Source organism: Phyllobates terribilis, unplaced genomic scaffold (genome assembly GCF_046119375.1).
Source record: "Phyllobates terribilis strain yellow unplaced genomic scaffold, ASM4611937v1 Scaffold_1__5_contigs__length_1240528914, whole genome shotgun sequence".
NCBI lineage: Eukaryota > Metazoa > Chordata > Amphibia > Anura > Dendrobatidae > Phyllobates > Phyllobates terribilis.
This window is the reverse complement of record NW_027362761.1, coordinates 1,208,678,495-1,208,697,500: the sequence shown is the minus strand read 5'-3', so window position 1 is coordinate 1,208,697,500 and position 19,006 is coordinate 1,208,678,495. Positions and strand designations below refer to the sequence as shown.

At 41.1% G+C, this 19,006-nt stretch overlaps 1 protein-coding gene across 1 annotated transcript in view; it reads left to right on the top strand.

The window, feature by feature from the left end:
* Nucleotides 1-19,006, top strand: part of EMX1 (empty spiracles homeobox 1) — a 126,003-nt gene that overhangs the window by 67,607 nt on the left and 39,390 nt on the right. The window lies entirely within an intron of this gene.

Genomic DNA, 19,006 nt, shown 5'->3' with positions numbered 1-19,006 from the left:
CATATAATGTCACCACCAGATATAATCATATATACTGTATAATGTCACCTCCAGCTATAATCATATATATAATGTCACCACCAGCTATAATCATATATATAATGTCACCACCAGATATAATCATATATACTGTATAATGTCACCTCCAGCTATAATCATATATATAATGTCACCACCAGCTATAATCATATATACTGTATAATGTCACCTCCAGCTATAATCATATATATAATGTCACCACCAGCTATAATCATATATATAATGTCACCACCAGATATAATCATATATACTGTATAATGTCACCTCCAGCTATAATCATATATATAATGTCACCACCAGCTATAATCATATATACTGTATAATGTCACCACCAGATATAATCATATATATAATGTCACCACCAGATATAATCATACATATAATGTCACCACCAGCTATAATCATATATACTGTATAATGTCACCACCAGATATAATCATATATACTGTATAATGTCACCACCAGATATAATCATATATACTATATAATGTCACCACCAGATATAATCATACATATAATGTCACCACCTGATATAATCATATATATAATGTCACCACCAGCTATAATCATATATACTGTATAATGTCACCACCAGATATAATCATATATACTGTATAATGTCACCACCAGATATAATCATATATATAATGTCACCACCAGATATAATCATATATACTGTATAATGTCACCTCCAGATATAATCATATATATAATGTCACCACCAGATATAATCATATATATAATGTCACCACCAGCTATAATCATATATACTGTATAATGTCACCACCAGATATAATCATATATATAATGTCACCACCAGCTATAATCATATATACTGTATAATGTCACCACCAGATATAATCATATATATAATGTCACCACCAGCTATAATCATATATACTGTATAATGTCACCACCAGATATAATCATATATATAATGTCACCACCAGCTATAATCATATATACTGTATAATGTCACCACCAGATATAATCATATATATAATGTCACCACCAGCTATAATCATATATACTGTATAATGTCACCACCAGATATAATCATACATATAATGTCACCACCAGATATAATCATATATATAATGTCACCACCAGCTATAGTCATATATACTGTATAATGTCACCACCAGATATAATCATATATACTGTATAATGTCACCACCAGATATAATCATATATATAATGTCACCACCAGATATAATCATATATACTGTATAATGTCACCACCAGATATAATCATATATACTGTATAATGTCACCACCAGATATAATCATATATACTGTATAATGTCACCACCAGCTATAATCATATATATAATGTCACCACCAGATATAATCATATATACTGTATAATGTCACCACCAGATATAATCATATATACTGTATAATGTCACCACCAGATATAATCATACATATAATGTCACCACCTGATATAATCATATATATAATGTCACCACCAGCTATAATCATATATACTGTATAATGTCACCACCAGATATAATCATATATACTGTATAATGTCACCTCCAGATATAATCATACATATAATGTCACCACCAGATATAATCATATATATAATGTCACCACCAGCTATAATCATATATATAATGTCACCACCAGCTATAATCATATATACTGTATAATGTCACCACCAGATATAATCATATATATAATGTCACCACCAGCTATAATCATATATACTGTATAATGTCACCACCAGATATAATGATACATATAATGTCACCACCAGATATAATCATATATATAATGTCACCACCAGCTATAATCATATATACTGTATAATGTCACCACCAGCTATAATCATATATACTGTATAATGTCACCACCAGATATAATCATATATATAATGTCACCACCAGCTATAATCATATATACTGTATAATGTCACCACCAGATATAATCATACATATAATGTCACCACCAGATATAATCATATATATAATGTCACCACCAGCTATAATCATATATACTGTATAATGTCACCACCAGATATAATCATATATATAATGTCACCACCAGATATAATCATATATACTGTATAATGTCACCACCAGATATAATCATATATACTGTATAATGTCACCACCAGATATAATCATATATATAATGTCACCACCAGATATAATCATATATATAATGTCACCACCAGATATAATCATATATACTATATAATGTCACCACCAGATATAATCATATATATAATGTCACCACCAGATATAATCATATATACTGTATAATGTCACCACCAGATATAATCATATATACTGTATAATGTCACCACCAGATATAATCATATATATAATGTCACCACCAGATATAATCATATATACTGTATAATGTCACCACCAGATATAATCATACATATAATGTCACCACCAGATAAAATCTTTGACACAATCATAGATACAATGTCCACACTGAGCTTCAGATATTGTGGGGAAATGTCACAGGTCTCACTACAATGTACAATGTGTCATCAGTCCAGATACAATGTCATCCAAGAAGATTAGATAGTAAATAGTATTGGTACTAGATACCAACTAATGATAATATATATAATGTCCAGATACAATCATAGATATAATGTCCCCAACAGATACAATCATAGATATAACCAAACATATAATGTCACAACCAGTAAAAATAATAGATATAACCATAGATATAAATATAGATATTAAGTCCTCTGTCTGGATTTACTCCTCCGAACCTCATTGATCGTAGATTCTCTATCAGGATGGACTTTATGCTCATTCACACATTTATTTATCCCTCTGGATTAATCAGGATTAATCAGATTAATCAGATTTATCATATAATGTGCAGAAATAAAAGAAAAAGAAACACCCGACTCTGAATACAGAACAAATGATGGTGATCATCACTAAATACCACATTATAGAATGTCACTAGAAAGAACAAGAACAAGTTATCATTCTTCACATTAATACTGATATTTATATTGAATAGGTTTATCTATCTATCATCTATCTATCTATATGTGACAGATAATAGATATATAGCTATATAGATAACAGATAGATATATAGACAATATATAATAGATAGATAATAGATAATATATGATAGATAATAGATAGATAATAGATAGATAATAGATAATAGATAATATATGATAGATAATAGATAGATAATAGATATATAATAGATAGATAATAGATAGATAATAGATAATAGATAGATAATAGATAGATAATAGATAATAGATAGATAATAGATAATAGATAGATGATAGATAGATAATAGATAATAGATAATAGATAGATAATAGATAGATAATAGATAGATAATAGATAGATAATAAATAGATAATAGATAGATGATACAGTTAGCGGATGAGATGATACATTGTGTTATCTCTGGTTTATGGGACAGAATTGCAGCTGGTATAATATGAGGGTGAATTTTGCTTTATTTCTTCTTCTTCATAATGAATGTGCGCAGACAGCTGCACTTTTACAATCTATAACAATTCATTTCTTTTTTTTGTTGCTATATTTATTGAGAATAATCGGCCCTGAAGCTCCGCAGATGGAGCCGACTTCAGTGCTGCAGTCCGGGTCTGATCGCAGCCGCCTGGGACGACAACTAAAGAAAGAGAAATGAAAATGTTTAGTGTTTTTATTTCTTTTAGAGAGATAATACCCGAGAATATTAATGAAAGTAAAGAACAAGGTGATCATTTCCTGCAGCTTCTGCCACCTACAGAGCAGCGAATAATCTACAACTAATAATAATAATAGTGTAAATGTCTGTACAGAGCAGAGAATGATCACCCCCATCAGATCAGGAAAAGTAGTTATCAACAGAATAATGTCCTGCAGAAAAGTCCGAATAATAGGAGTAATAATAATCATATTACTATAAGAAATAATCTTACTAGTAAAGAAAGTATTCATATATCACCCTGCAGCGCGAACCACTCAACACACTAAATAATGATGATAATAATAATAATAATAATAATAATAATCACATTAGTATTAGTAGTATTAGGTAATAATCGTTCGGAAAACTTCTTCTTTATACAGACCAACGAATAATTATGAGAAAAATATTAAAGGTAAAAGTAATGTACGTGCAGCTTATCTGGAGGACAATATTTTATTTAATTACTGTAATAATAATAATAATAATAATAATAAATGATGATAATAAAATGCAGAAAGTACAAACATTGCTGTTATATCCTGATTATTCTGTGGATTCTCTAGATCACCAGCACTATGATTTTACTCAGTTATCTTCTTTATTATCTTTGCATTTGTTCATTTGTTTTAAAAGGCTCAGGAGAAAAGTATTAAATTGTATATTATATTATATTATATTATATTATATTATAGTATAGTATATATTATTATTATTTTTAATTATTACTATGTATACTAACAATAATAATAATATCAGAAGATACAATTTAATAATTATCTCCTGACCCTTTTAATAATAATAATAATAATAATAATAATAATTATAAGAAGAAGAAGAATTTTTCTTTTTATAGCGCCCACATATTCCGCAGCACTTTACAATTTTAGGGGAATAGAACAAGTGAACAAATGCAAAGATAAGAAGATAAAATCATAGTGCAGGTGATCTAGAGAATCTAGAGAATAATCAGGATATAACAGCAATGTATTGTTATTATTATTATTATTATTATTATTATTATTATTATTATCATGACTTGCCTGCAGCTGCGCGTCCCCCGTTATAACGCGGTGATCAGTGATACAGATGGCGGAGCCTATAGAGAGGTGAGATCCATCATGGGTGATGGCCGGTGCTGGGGTCTTCCCCGGATACACAGGAGTGTCAGCTCTTGGGACGATCTGAGACGTGCAGAAGTGAATGCGTTAAATCCCTGGAGATATCGCCATGTAGTAGTGTGAATCCGGGCTGTAGACTGCGCGTTATACCGGGGCTGACAGTGCAGATACCGCTCAGACCCGCTCCCCTCCCCCTCTGCCCCACAGTCATTGCCGCGGAGACTTGTCCCAGCAGATGAAGGGTTAATGTCACCCGGCCGCCTGCTGGGGCTTGTAGTCCTCCTGCTGCTGGATGTGACCTGCGCATCATTACATTCCCGGGAGCTGCTAATTATTCCGTATTACCCTGTAATCACCTCCCGCCTCATTACCGCAGAGAAAACGCATCTGTGCCGGGGAGAGAGGAGGCCAGAGCAAGAGGAGCCGCCGAACACTGCCAGTGTGCACCAGTATATAGTATGTGTCACCAGGGGGCGCCAGTATATAGTATGTGTCACCAGGGGGCGCCAGTATATAGTGTGTGTCACCAGGGGGCGCCAGTATATAGTGTGTGTCACCAGGGGGCGTCAGTATATAGTGTGTCACCAGGGGGCGCCAGTATATAGTGTGTGTCACCAGGGGGCGCCAGTATATAGTGTGTGTCACCAGGGGGCGCCAGTATATAGTGTGTGTCACCAGGGGGCGTCAGTATATAGTGTCTGTCACCAGCGGGCGCCAGTATATAGTGTGTCACCAGGGGGCGCCAGTATATAGTGTGTGTCACCAGGGGGCGTCAGTATATAGTGTCACCAGGGGGCGTCAGTATATAGTGTCTGTCACCAGGGGGCGCCAGTATATAGTGTCTGTCACCAGGGGGCGCCAGTATATAGTGTGTGTCACCAGGGGGCGCCAGTATATAGTGTGTCACCAGGGGGCGCCAGTATATAGTGTGTCACCAGGGGGCGCCAGTATATAGTGTGTGTCACCAGGGGGCGCCAGTATATAGTGTGTCACCAGGGGGCGCCAGTATATAGTGTGTGTCACCAGGGGGCGCCAGTATATAGTGTGTCACCAGGGGGCGTCAGTATATAGTGTGTCACCAGGGGGCGCCAGTATATAGTGTGTGTCACCAGGGGGCGCCAGTATATAGTGTGTGTCACCAGGGGGCGTCAGTATATAGTGTGTCACCAGGGGGCGCCAGTATATAGTGTGTGTCACCAGGGGGCGCCAGTATATAGTGTGTGTCACCAGGGGGCGTCAGTATATAGTGTGTCACCAGGGGGCGTCAGTATATAGTGTCTGTCACCAGCGGGCGCCAGTATATAGTGTGTCACCAGGGGGCGCCAGTATATAGTGTGTGTCACCAGGGGGCGTCAGTATATAGTGTCACCAGGGGGCGTCAGTATATAGTGTCTGTCACCAGGGGGCGCCAGTATATAGTGTCTGTCACCAGGGGGCGCCAGTATATAGTGTGTGTCACCAGGGGGCGCCAGTATATAGTGTCACCAGGGGGCGTCAGTATATAGTGTCTGTCACCAGGGGGTGCCAGTATATAGTGTCTGTCACCAGGGGGCGCCAGTATATAGTATGTGTCACCAGGGGGCGTCAGTATATAGTATGTGTCACCAGGGGGCGTCAGTATATAGTATGTGTCACCAGTGTGCACCAGTATATAGTATGTGTCACCAGGGGGCGTCAGTATATAGTGTCTGTCACCAGGGGCGCCAGTATATAGTGTCACCAGGGGGCACCAGTATATAGTGTCTGTCACCAGGGGGCGCCAGTATATAGTGTCACCAGGGGACACCAGTATATAGTATGTGTCACCAGGGGGCGTCAGTATATAGTGTCTGTCACCAGGGGGCGCCAGTATATAGTGTCACCAGGAGGCGCCAGTATATAGTGTCTGTCACCAGGGGGCACCAGTATATAGTATGTGTCACCAGGGGGCGTCAGTATATAGTGTCTGTCACCAGGGGGCACCAGTATATAGTGTGTCACCAGGAGGCGCCAGTATATAGTGTCTGTCACCAGGGGGCGCCAGTATATAGTGTGTGTCACCAGAGGGCGCCAGTATATAGTGTGTCACCAGGGGGCGCCAGTATATAGTGTGTGTCACCAGAGGGCACCAGAATATAGTATGTGTCACCAGAGGGCACCAGAATATAGTGTGTGTCACCAGAGGGCACCAGTATATAGTGTGTGTCACCAGGGAGCGCCAGTATATAGTGTGTCACCAGAGGGCGCCAGTATATAGTGTGTGTCACCAGAGGGCACCAGTATATAGTGTGTGTCACCAGGGGGCACCAGTATATAGTGTGTGTCACCAGGGGGCGCCAGTATATAGTGTGTCACCAGGGGGCACCAGTATATAGTGTGTGTCACCAGAGGGCACCAGAATATAGTGTGTGTCACCAGGGAGCGCCAGTATATAGTGTCTGTCACCAGGGGGCGGCAGTATATAGTGTCACCAGGGGGCATCAGTATATAGTGTCTGTCACCAGGGGGCGTCAGTATATAGTGTCACCAGGGGGCACCAGTATATAGTATGTGTCACCAGGGGGCGTCAGTATATAGTGTCTGTCACCAGGGGGCGCCAGTATATAGTGTCACCAGGGGGCACCAGTATATAGTGTGTCACCAGGAGGCGCCAGTATATAGTGTCTGTCACCAGAGGGCGCCAGTATATAGTGTGTGTCACCAGAGGGCGCCAGTATATAGTGTGTCACCAGGGGGCGCCAGTATATAGTGTGTGTCACCAGAGGGCACCAGTATATAGTGTGTGTCACCAGAGGGCGCCAGTATATATTGTGTGTCACCAGGGGGCACCAGTATATAGCGTGTGTCACCAGAGGGCACCAGTATATAGTGTGTGTCACCAGAGGGCACCAGTATATAGTGTGTGTCACCAGGGGGCACCAGTATATAGTGTGTGTCACCAGGGGGCGCCAGTATATAGTGTGTCACCAGGGGGCACCAGTATATAGTGTCTGTCACCAGAGGGAACCAGAATATAGTGTGCGTCACCAGAGGGCACCAGAATATAGTGTGTGTCACCAGGGGGCGCCAGTATATAGTGTGTGTCACCAGAGGGTGCCAGTATATAGTGTGTGTCACCAGAGGGCACCAGTATATAGTGTGTGTCACCAGAGGGCGCCAGTATATAGTGTGTGTCACCAGGGGGCGCCAGTATATAGTGTGTGTCACCAGAGGGCACCAGAATATAGTGTCACCAGAGGGCACCAGTATATAGTGTGTCACCAGAGGGCACCAGTATATAGTGTGTGTCAACAGAGGGCACCAGAATATAGTGTGTGTCACCAGAGGGCACCAGAAAATAGTGTGTGTCACCAGGGGGCACCAGAATATAGTGTGTGTCACCAGGGGGCGCCAGTATATAGTGTGCGTCACCAGAGGGCACCAGAATATAGTGTGTCACCAGAGGGCACCAGTATATAGTGTGTGTCACCAGAGGGCACCAGAATATAGTGTGTGTCACCAGAGGGCACCAGAATATAGTGTGTGTCACCAGGGGGCACCAGTATATAGTGTGTGTCACCAGGGGGCACCAGAATATAGTGTGTGTCACCAGGGGGCGCCAGTATATAGTGTGTGTCACCAGAGGGCACCAGAATATAGTGTGTCACCAGAGGGCACCAGAATATAGTGTGTGTCACCAGAGGGCACCAGTAAATAGTGTGTGTCACCAGAGGGTGCCAGTATATAGTGTGTGTCACCAGAGGGCGCCAGTATATAGTGTGTGTCACCAGGGGGCGCCAGTATATAGTGTGTCACCAGAGGGCGCCAGTATATAGTGTGTGTCACCAGAGGATGCAGTATATAGTGTGTGTCACCAGAGGGCACCAGTATATAGTGTGTGTCACCAGAGGGCACCAGAATATAGTGTGTGTCACCAGAGGGCACCAGAATATAGTGTGTGTCACCAGGGGGCACCAGTATATAGTGTGTGTCACCAGGGGGCGCCAGTATATAGTGTGTGTCACCAGAGGGCACCAGAATATAGTGTGTCACCAGAGGGCACCAGAATATAGTGTGTGTCACCAGAGGGCACCAGTAAATAGTGTGTGTCACCAGAGGGTGCCAGTATATAGTGTGTGTCACCAGAGGGCGCCAGTATATAGTGTGTGTCACCAGGGGGCGCCAGTATATAGTGTGTCACCAGAGGGTGCCAGTATATAGTGTGTGTCACCAGAGGACGCCAGTATATAGTGTGTGTCACCAGAGGATGCAGTATATAGTGAGTGTCACCAGAGGGCACCAGTATATAGTGTGTGTCACCAGAGGGCACCAGAATATAGTGTGTGTCACCAGGGGGCACCAGTATATAGTGTGTGTCACCAGGGGGCACCAGAATATAGTGTGTGTCACCAGGGGGCGCCAGTATATAGTGTGTGTCACCAGAGGGCACCAGAATATAGTGTGTGTCACCAGAGGGCACCAGTAAATAGTGTGTGTCACCAGAGGGTGCCAGTATATAGTGTGTGTCACCAGAGGGCGCCAGTATATAGTGTGTGTCACCAGGGGGCGCCAGTATATAGTGTCACCAGAGGGCACCAGTATATAGTGTGTCACCAGAGGGCGCCAGTATATAGTGTCTGTCACCAGGAGGCGCCAGTATATAGTGTGTGTCACCAGAGGGCGCCAGTATATAGTGTGTCACCAGAGGGCGCCAGTATATAGTGTCTGTCACCAGGAGGCGCCAGTATATAGTGTGTGTCACCAGGGGGCGCCAGTATATAGTGTCACCAGAGGGCACCAGTATATAGTGTGTCACCAGAGGGCGCCAGTATATAGTGTCTGTCACCAGGAGGCGCCAGTATATAGTGTGTGTAACCAGAGGGCGCCAGTATATAGTGTGTCACCAGAGGGCGCCAGTATATAGTGTGTGTCACCAGAGGACGCCAGTATATAGTGTGTGTCACCAGAGGATGCAGTATATAGTGTGTGTCACCAGAGGGCACCAGTATATAGTGTGCATCACCAGAGGGCACCAGTATATAGTGTGTGTCACCAGAGGGCACCAGTATATCGTGTGTCACCAGGGGGCGCCAGTATATAGTGTGTGTCACCAGAGGGCGCCAGTATATAGTGTGTCACCAGAGGGCACCAGTATATAGTGTGTGTCACCAGAGGATGCAGTATATAGTGTGTGTCACCAGGGGGTGCCAGTATATAGTGTGTGTCACCAAGGGGCACCAGTATATAGTGTGTCACCAGAGGGCACCAGTATATAGTGTGTGTCACCAGAGGATGCAGTATATAGTGTGTGTCACCAGGGGGCACCAGTATATAGTGAGTCACCAGAGGGCGCCAGTATATAGTGTGTGTCACCAGAGGGCGCCAGTATATAGTGTGTCACCAGAGGGCACCAGTATATAGTGTGTGCCACCAGAGGATGCAGTATATAGTGTGTGTCACCAGGGGACGCCAGTATATAGTGTGTGTCACCAGGGGGCACCAGTATATAGTGTGTCACCAGAGGGCGCCAGTATATAGTGTGTGTCACCAGAGGGCGCCAGTATATAGTGTGTGTCAACAGAGGGCGCCAGTATATAGTGTGTGTCACCAGAGGGCGCCAGTATATAGTGTGTGTCACCAGAGGGCACCAGTATATAGTGTGTCACCAGAGGGCACCAGTATATAGTGTGTGTCACCAGAGGACGCCAGTATATAGTGTGTCACCAGAGGGCACCAGTATATAGTGTGTGTCACCAGTGGGCACCAGTATATAGTGTGTGTCACCAGAGGGCGCCAGTATATAATGTGTGTCACCAGAGGGCACCAGTATATAGTGTGTCACCAGAGGATGCAGTATATAGTGTGTGTCACCAGGGGGCGCCAGTATATAGTGTGTGTCACTAGAGGGCGCCAGTATATAGTGTGTGTCACGAGAGGGCACCAGTATATAGTGTGTGTCACTAGATTGCACCAGTATATAGTGTGTGTCACCAGGGGACGCCAGTATATAGTGTGTGTCACCAGAGGGTGCCAGTATATAGTGTGTCACCAGTGTGCACCAGTATATAATCTGTGTCACCAGAGGGCACCAGAATATAGTGTATGTCACCAGTGTGCACCAGTATATAGTATGTATCACCAGAGGACACCAGTATATAGTGTGTGTCACCAGTGTGCACCAGTATATAGCGTGTGTCATCAGTGTGCACCAGTATATAGTGTGTCACCAGGGGGCGCCAGTATAGTGTGTCACTAGTGTGCACCATTATATAGTATGTGACACTAGTGTGCACCATTATATAATGTGTGTCACCAGAGGGTGCCAGTATATTGTATTTGTCACCAGTGTGCACCAGTATACAGTGTGTCGCCAGAGGGCACCATTATATAGTGTGTGTCACCAGTGTGCACCATTATATAGTATGTGTCACCAGTGTGTACCATTATATAGTATGTGTCGCCAGTGTGCACCATTATATCGTATGTGTCAGCAGTGTGCACCAATATATTGTGTGTCACCAGTGTGCACCATTATATAGTATGTGTCACCAGCGTGCATTATTATATAGCATGTGTCACCAGTGTGCACCATTATATAGTATGTGTCACTAGTGTGCACCATTATATTGAATGTGTCACCAGTATGCACCATTATATAGTATGTGTCACCTGTGTGCATTATTATATAGCATGTGTCACCAGTGTGCACCATTATATAGTATGTGTCACCAGTGTGCACCATTATATAGTATGTGTCACTAGTGTGCACCATTATATTGTATGTGTCACCAGTATGCACCATTATATAGTATATGTCACCAGTGTGCATTATTATATAGCATGTGTCACCAGTGTGCACCATTATATAGTATGTGTCACCAGTGTGCACCATTATATAGTATGTGTCACCAGTGTGCATTATTATATAGTATGTGTCACCAGTGTGCACCATTATATGGTATGTGTCACTAGTGTGCACCATTATATTGTATGTGTCACCAGTATGCACCATTATATAGTATGTGTCACCTGTGTGCATTATTATATAGCATGTGTCACCAGTGTGCACCATTATATAGTATGTGTCACCAGTGTGCACCATTATATAGTATGTGTCACTAGAGTGCACCATTATATTGTATGTGTCACCAGTATGCACCATTATATAGTATATGTCACCAGTGTGCATTATTATATAGCATGTGTCACCAGTGTGCACCATTATATAGTATGTGTCACCAGTGTGCACCATTATATATTATATGTCACCAGTGTGCACCATTATATTGTATGTGTCACCAGTGTGCATCACTATATAGTATGTGTCACCAGTGTGCACTACTATATAGTATGTGTCACCAGTGTGCACCACTATATAGTATGTGTCACCAGTGTGCACCACTATGTAGTATGTGTCACCAGTGTGCACCATTATATAGTATGTGTCACCAGTGTGCATTATTATATAGCATGTGTCATTAGTGTGCACCAGTATATAGTATGTGTCACCAGTGTGCGCCATTATATAGTGTGTCACCAGTGTGCACCATTATATAGTATGTGTCACCAGTGTGCATTATTATATAGCATGTGTCACCAGTGTGCACCATTATATAGTATGTGTCACCAGTGTGCACCATTATACAGAATGTCACCAGTGTGCAAGTGTGCACCATTATATAGTATGTGTCACCAGTGTGCACCACTATATAGTATGTGTCACCAGTGTGCATTATTATATAGCATGTGTCACTAGTGTGCACCATTATATAGTGTGTCACCAGTTTGCACCATCATATAGTACGTGTCACCAGTGTGCGCCATTATACAGAATGTGTCACCAGAGGGCACAATTATATAGTATGTGTCACCAGTGTGCACCATTATATAGTATGCGTCACCAGTGTGCACCATTATATAGTGTGTGTCACCAGTGTTCATCTTTATTTGGTATATGTCACCAGAGGGCACAATTATATAGTATGCGTCACCAGTGTGCACCATTATATTGTATGTGTCACCAGTGTGCACCATTATATAGTATGTGTCACCAGTGTGCATTATTATATAGCATGTGTCACCAGTGTGCATTATTATATAGCATGTGTCACCAGTGTGCACCTTTATATAGTATGTGTCACTAGTGTGCACCATTATATTGTATGTGTCACCAGTATGCACCATTATATAGTATGTGTCACCAGTGTGCATTATTATATAGCATGTGTCACCAGTGTGCACCATTATATAGTATGTGTCACCAGTGTGCACCATTATATAGTATGTGTCACCAGTGTGCACCATTATATTGTATGTGTCACGAGTGTGCATCACTATATAGTATGTGTCACCAGTGTGCACTACTATATAGTATGTGTCACCAGTGTGCACCACTATATAGTATGTGTCACCAGTGTGCACCACTATGTAGTATGTGTCACCAGTGTGCACCATTATATAGTATGTGTCACCAGTGTGCGCCATTATATAGTGTGTCACCAGTGTGCACCCTTATATAGTATGTGTCACCAGTGTGCACCATTATATAGTATGTGTCACCAGTGTGCATTATTATATAGCATGTGTCACTAGTGTGCACCATTATATAGTATGTGTCACCAGTGTGCGCTATTATACAGAACGGGTCACCAGTGTGCAAGTGTGCACCATTATATAGTATGTGTCACCAGTGTGCACCATTATATAGTGTGTCACCAGTTTGCACCATTATATAGTACGTGTCACCAGTGTGCACCATTATACAGAATGTGTCACCAGAGGGCACAATTATATAGTATGTGTCACCAGTGTGCACCATTATATAGTATGTGTCACCAGTGTGCACCATTATATAGTATGTGTCACCAGTTTGCATCTTTATTTATTATGTGTCACCAGAGGGCATAATTATATAGTATGTGTCACCAGAGGGCATAATTATATCGTATGTGTCACCAGTGTGCACCACTATATAGTATGTGTCACCAGTGTGCATTATTATATAGCATGTGTCACTAGTGTGCACCATTATATAGTATGGGTCACCAGAGGGCACCACTAAATAGTATGTGTCACCAGTGTGCACCATTATATAGTATGTGTCACCAGTGTGCACCATTATATAGTATGTGACACTAGTGTGCACCATTATATAATGTGTGTCACCAGAGGGCGACAGTATATTGCATGTGTCACCAGTGTGCACCAGTATACAGTGTGTCGCCAGAGGGCACCATTATATAGTGTGTGTCACCAGTGTGCACCATTATATAGTATGTGTCACCAGTGTGTACCATTATATAGTATGTGTCGCCATTGTGCACCATTATATCGTATGGGTCACCAGTGTGCTCCATTATATTGTATGTGTCACCAGTGTGCATTATTATATAGCATGTGTCACCAGTGTGCACCATTATATAGTATGTGTCACCAGTGTGCACCATTATATAGTATGTGTCACCAGTGTGCACCATTATATTGTATGTGTCACCAGTATGCACCATTATATAGTATGTCACCAGTGTGCATTATTATATAGCATGTGTCACCATTGTGCACCATTATATAGTATGTGTCACCAGTGTGCACCATTATATAGTATGTGTCACCAGTGTGCACCATTATATAGTATGTGTCACCAGTGTGCACCACTTTATAGCATGTGTCACCAGTGTGCATTTTTATATAGCATGTGTCACTAGTGTGCACCATTATATACTGTGTCACCAGTTTGCACCATTAAATAGTACGTGTCACCAGTGTGCACCAGTATATAGTATATGTCACCAGTGTGCATTATTATATAACATGTGTCACCAGTGTGCATTATTATATAGCATGTGTCACTAGTGTGCACCATTATATAGTGTGTCACCAGTTTGCACCATTATATAGTACGTGTCACCAGTGTGCGCCATTATACAGAATGTGTCACCAGAGGGCACCATTATATAGTATGTGTCACCAGTGTGCACCATTATATAGTATGTGTCACCAGTGTGCACCATTATATAGTATGTGTCACTAGTGTGCACCACTATATAGTATGTGTCACCAGTGTGCATTATTATATAGCATGTGTCACTAGTGTGCACCATTATATAGTATGTGTCACCAGTGTGCGCCATTTTATAGTGTGTCACCAGTGTGCACCATTATATAGTATGTGTCACCAGTGTGCACCATTATATAGTATGTGTCAACAGTGTGCATTATTATATAGCATGTGTCACTAGTGTGCACCATTATATTGTATGTGTCACCAGTGTGTGCCATTATACAGAATGTGTCACCAGTGTGCACCATTATATAGTATGTGTCACCAGTGTGCACCACTATATAGTGTGTCACCAGTGTGCATTATTATATAGCATGTGTCACTAGTGTGCACCATTATATAGTATGTGTCACCAGTATGCACCATTATATAGTGTGTCACCAGTGTGCACCAGTATATAGTATGTGTCACCAGTGTGCACCATTATATAGCATGTGTCACCAGTGTGCATTATTATATAGCATGTGTCACTAGTGTGCACCGTTATATAGTATGTGTCACCAGTGTGCGCCATTATATAGTATGTGTCACTAGTGTGCACCATTATATAGTATGCGTCACCAGTGTGCAACATTATATAGTATGTGTCACCAGTGTGCATTATTATATAGCATGTGTCACCAGTGTGCATTATTGTATAGCATGTGTCACTAGTGTGCACCATTATATAGTATGTGTCATCAGTGTGCACCATTATATAGTATGTGTCACCAGTGTGCACCATTATTTTGTATGTGTCACCAGTGTGCACCATTATATAGTATGTGTCACCAGTGTGCACCACTATATAGTATGTGTCACCAGTGTGCATTATTATATAGCATGTGTCACTAGTGTGCACCATTATATAGTATGCGTCACCAGAGGGCACCACTAAATAGTATGTGTCACCAGTGTGCACCATTATATAGTATGTGTCACCAGTGTGCACCACTTTATAGCATGTGTCACCAGTGTGCATTTTTATATAGCATGTGTCACTAGTGTGCACCATTATATAGTGTGTCACCAGTTTGCACCATTATATAGTACGTGTCACCAGTGTGCCCCATTATACAGAATGTGTCACCAGAGGGCACCATTATATAGCATGTGTCACCAGTGTGCACCATTATATAGTATGTGTCACCAGTGTGCACCATTATATAGTATGTGTCACCAGTGTGCACCATTATATAGTATGTGTCACCAGTGTGCACCATTATATAGTATGTGTCACCAGTGTGCATCTTTATTTAGTATATGTCACCAGAGGGCATAATTATATAGTATGTGTCACTAGTATGAACCATTATCTGGTATGTGCACTGACACTCGGCTGAAACTCTGACAGAGTTCTCTTGCATGAGAGCACATACACTCCTGTGACCCCGGCGTTAAGTGCATTATCATAAGTGTGCATAATGATTGTTTGTATAACTAGCGTACATCATGATAGTGTATCTGTATCACTAATGTGCACCATAATAGTGTCTATGTTACTACTGTTCATCATTATAGTGTCTGTATCACTTATGTGCATCATGATATTCTTTGAATCACTAATGTACACCATGATAGAATGTCTGTATCACTAATATGCCCCATGATAGCTTCTGTATCAATAGTGTGCACAATGATAGTGTCTGTATCACTAATGTGAATCATGATTGAGTGTTTGCATAACTATTGTGCATCATGATAGTATCTGTATCACTAGTGTGCATCATGATAGAGTGCTTGTATCACTATTGTGCACATGATAGTTTCTGTATCACTAGTGTGCGCCATGATGGTGTGTATCACTAGTGTGTACCATGTTAGTTACTGTATCACTAGTGTGCACCATGATAGAGTGTCTGTATCACTAGTGTGCATCATGATAGAGTGCTTGTATCACTATTGTGCACATGATAGTTTCTGTATCACTAGTGTGCGCCATGATGGTGTGTATCACTAGTGTGTACCATGTTAGTGTCTGTATCACTAGTGTGCACCATGATAGAGAGTCTGTATTACTAGCGTGCACCATGATAAAGTGTCTGTATCACTAGTGTGCACCATGATAGAGTGTTTGTATCACTAGTGTGCACCATGATAGAGTATCTGTATCAATAGTGTGCACAATGATAGTGTCTGTATCACTAATGTGAATCATGATTGAGTGTTTGTATAACTATTGTGCATCATGATATTATCTGTATCACTAGTGTGCACCATGATAGAGTGTCTGTATCACTAGTGTGCATCATGATAGAGTGCTTCTATCACTATTGTGCACATGATAGTTTTTGTATCACTAGTGTGCACAATGATGGTGTGTATCACTAGTGTGTACCATGTTAGTGTCTGTATCACTAGTGTGCACCATGATAGAGTGTCTGTATCACTAGTGTGCATCATGATAGAGTGCTTGTATCACTATTGTGCACATGATAGTTTCTGTATCACTAGTGTGCACCATGATGGTGTGTATCACTAGTGTGTACCATGTTAGTGTCTGTATCGCTAGTGTGCACCATGATAGAGTGTCTGTATTACTAGCGTGCACCATAATAAAGTGTCTGTATCACTAGTGTGCACCATGATAGAGTGTCTGTATCACTAGTGTGCTCCATTATAGTTTCTGTATCACTAATTTTCACCATGATAAAGTTTCTGAATCACTAGTGTGCACCATAATAGTGTCTGTATCAATAATGTGCACCCTGATAGTGTGTATCACTAGTGTGCACCATGATAAAGTGTCTGAATTACTAGTGTGCACCATGATAGAGTGTCTGTATCAATAGTGTGCACCGTGACAGAGTGTCTGTATCACTAGCGTGCACCATGATAGAGTATCTGTATCAATAGTGTGCACAATGATAGTGTCTGTATCACTAATGTGAATCATGATTGAGTGTTTGTATAACTATTGTGCATCATGATAGTATCTGTATCACTAGTGTGCACCATGTTAGAGTGTCTGTATCACTAGTGTGCATCATGATAGAGTGCTTGTATCATTATTGTGCACATGATAGTTTTTATTACTAGTGTGCACCATGATGGTGTGTATCACTAGTGTGTACCATGTTAGTGTCTGTATCACTAGTGTGCACCATGATGGTGTGTATCACTAGTGTGTACCATGTTAGAGTCTGTATCACTAGTGTGTACATGATAAAGTGTCTGAATTACTAGTGTGCACCATGATAGAGTGTCTGTATCAATAGTGTGCACCATGACAGAGTGTCTGTATCACTAGTGTGAACCATGATAGAGTATCTGTATCAATAGTGTGCACAATGATAGTGTCTGTATCACTAATGTGAATCATGATTGAGTGTTTTCATAACTATTGTGCATCATGATAGTATCTGTATCACTAGTGTGCATCATGTTAGAGTGTCTGTATCACTAGTGTGCACCATGATAGAGTGTCTGTATCACTAGTGTGCATCATGATAGAGTGCTTGTATCACTATTGTGCACATGATAGTTTTTGTATTACTAGTGTGCACCATGATGGTGTGTATCACTAGTCTGTACCATGTTAGAGTCTGTATCACTAGCGTGCACCATGATAGTGTCTGAATTACTAATGTGCACCATAATAGAGTGTCTGTATCAATAGTGTGCACCGTGACAGAGTGTCTGTATCACTAGCGTGCACCATGATAGAGTATCTGTATCAATAGTGTGCACAATGATAGTGTCTGTATCACTAATGTGAATCATGATTGAGTGTTTGTATAACTATTGTGCATCATGATAGTATCTGTATCACTAGTGTGCACCACAATAGAGTGTCTGTATCACTAGTGTGCATCATGATAGAGTGCTTGTATCACTATTGTGCACATTATAGTTTTTGTATTACTAGTGTGCACCATGATGTTGTTTATCACTAGTGTGTACCATGTTAGTGTCTGTATCACTAGTGTGCACCATGATGGTGTGTATCACTAGTGTGTACCATGTTAGTGTCTGTATCACTAGTGTGCATCATGATAGTTTCTGTATCAATAGCGTGCACAATGATAGTGTTTGTATCACTAATGTGAATCATGATTGAGTGTTTGTATAACTGTTGTGTATCATGATAGTATCTGTATCACTAGTGTGCACCATGATAGAGTGTCTGTATCACTAGTGTGCAT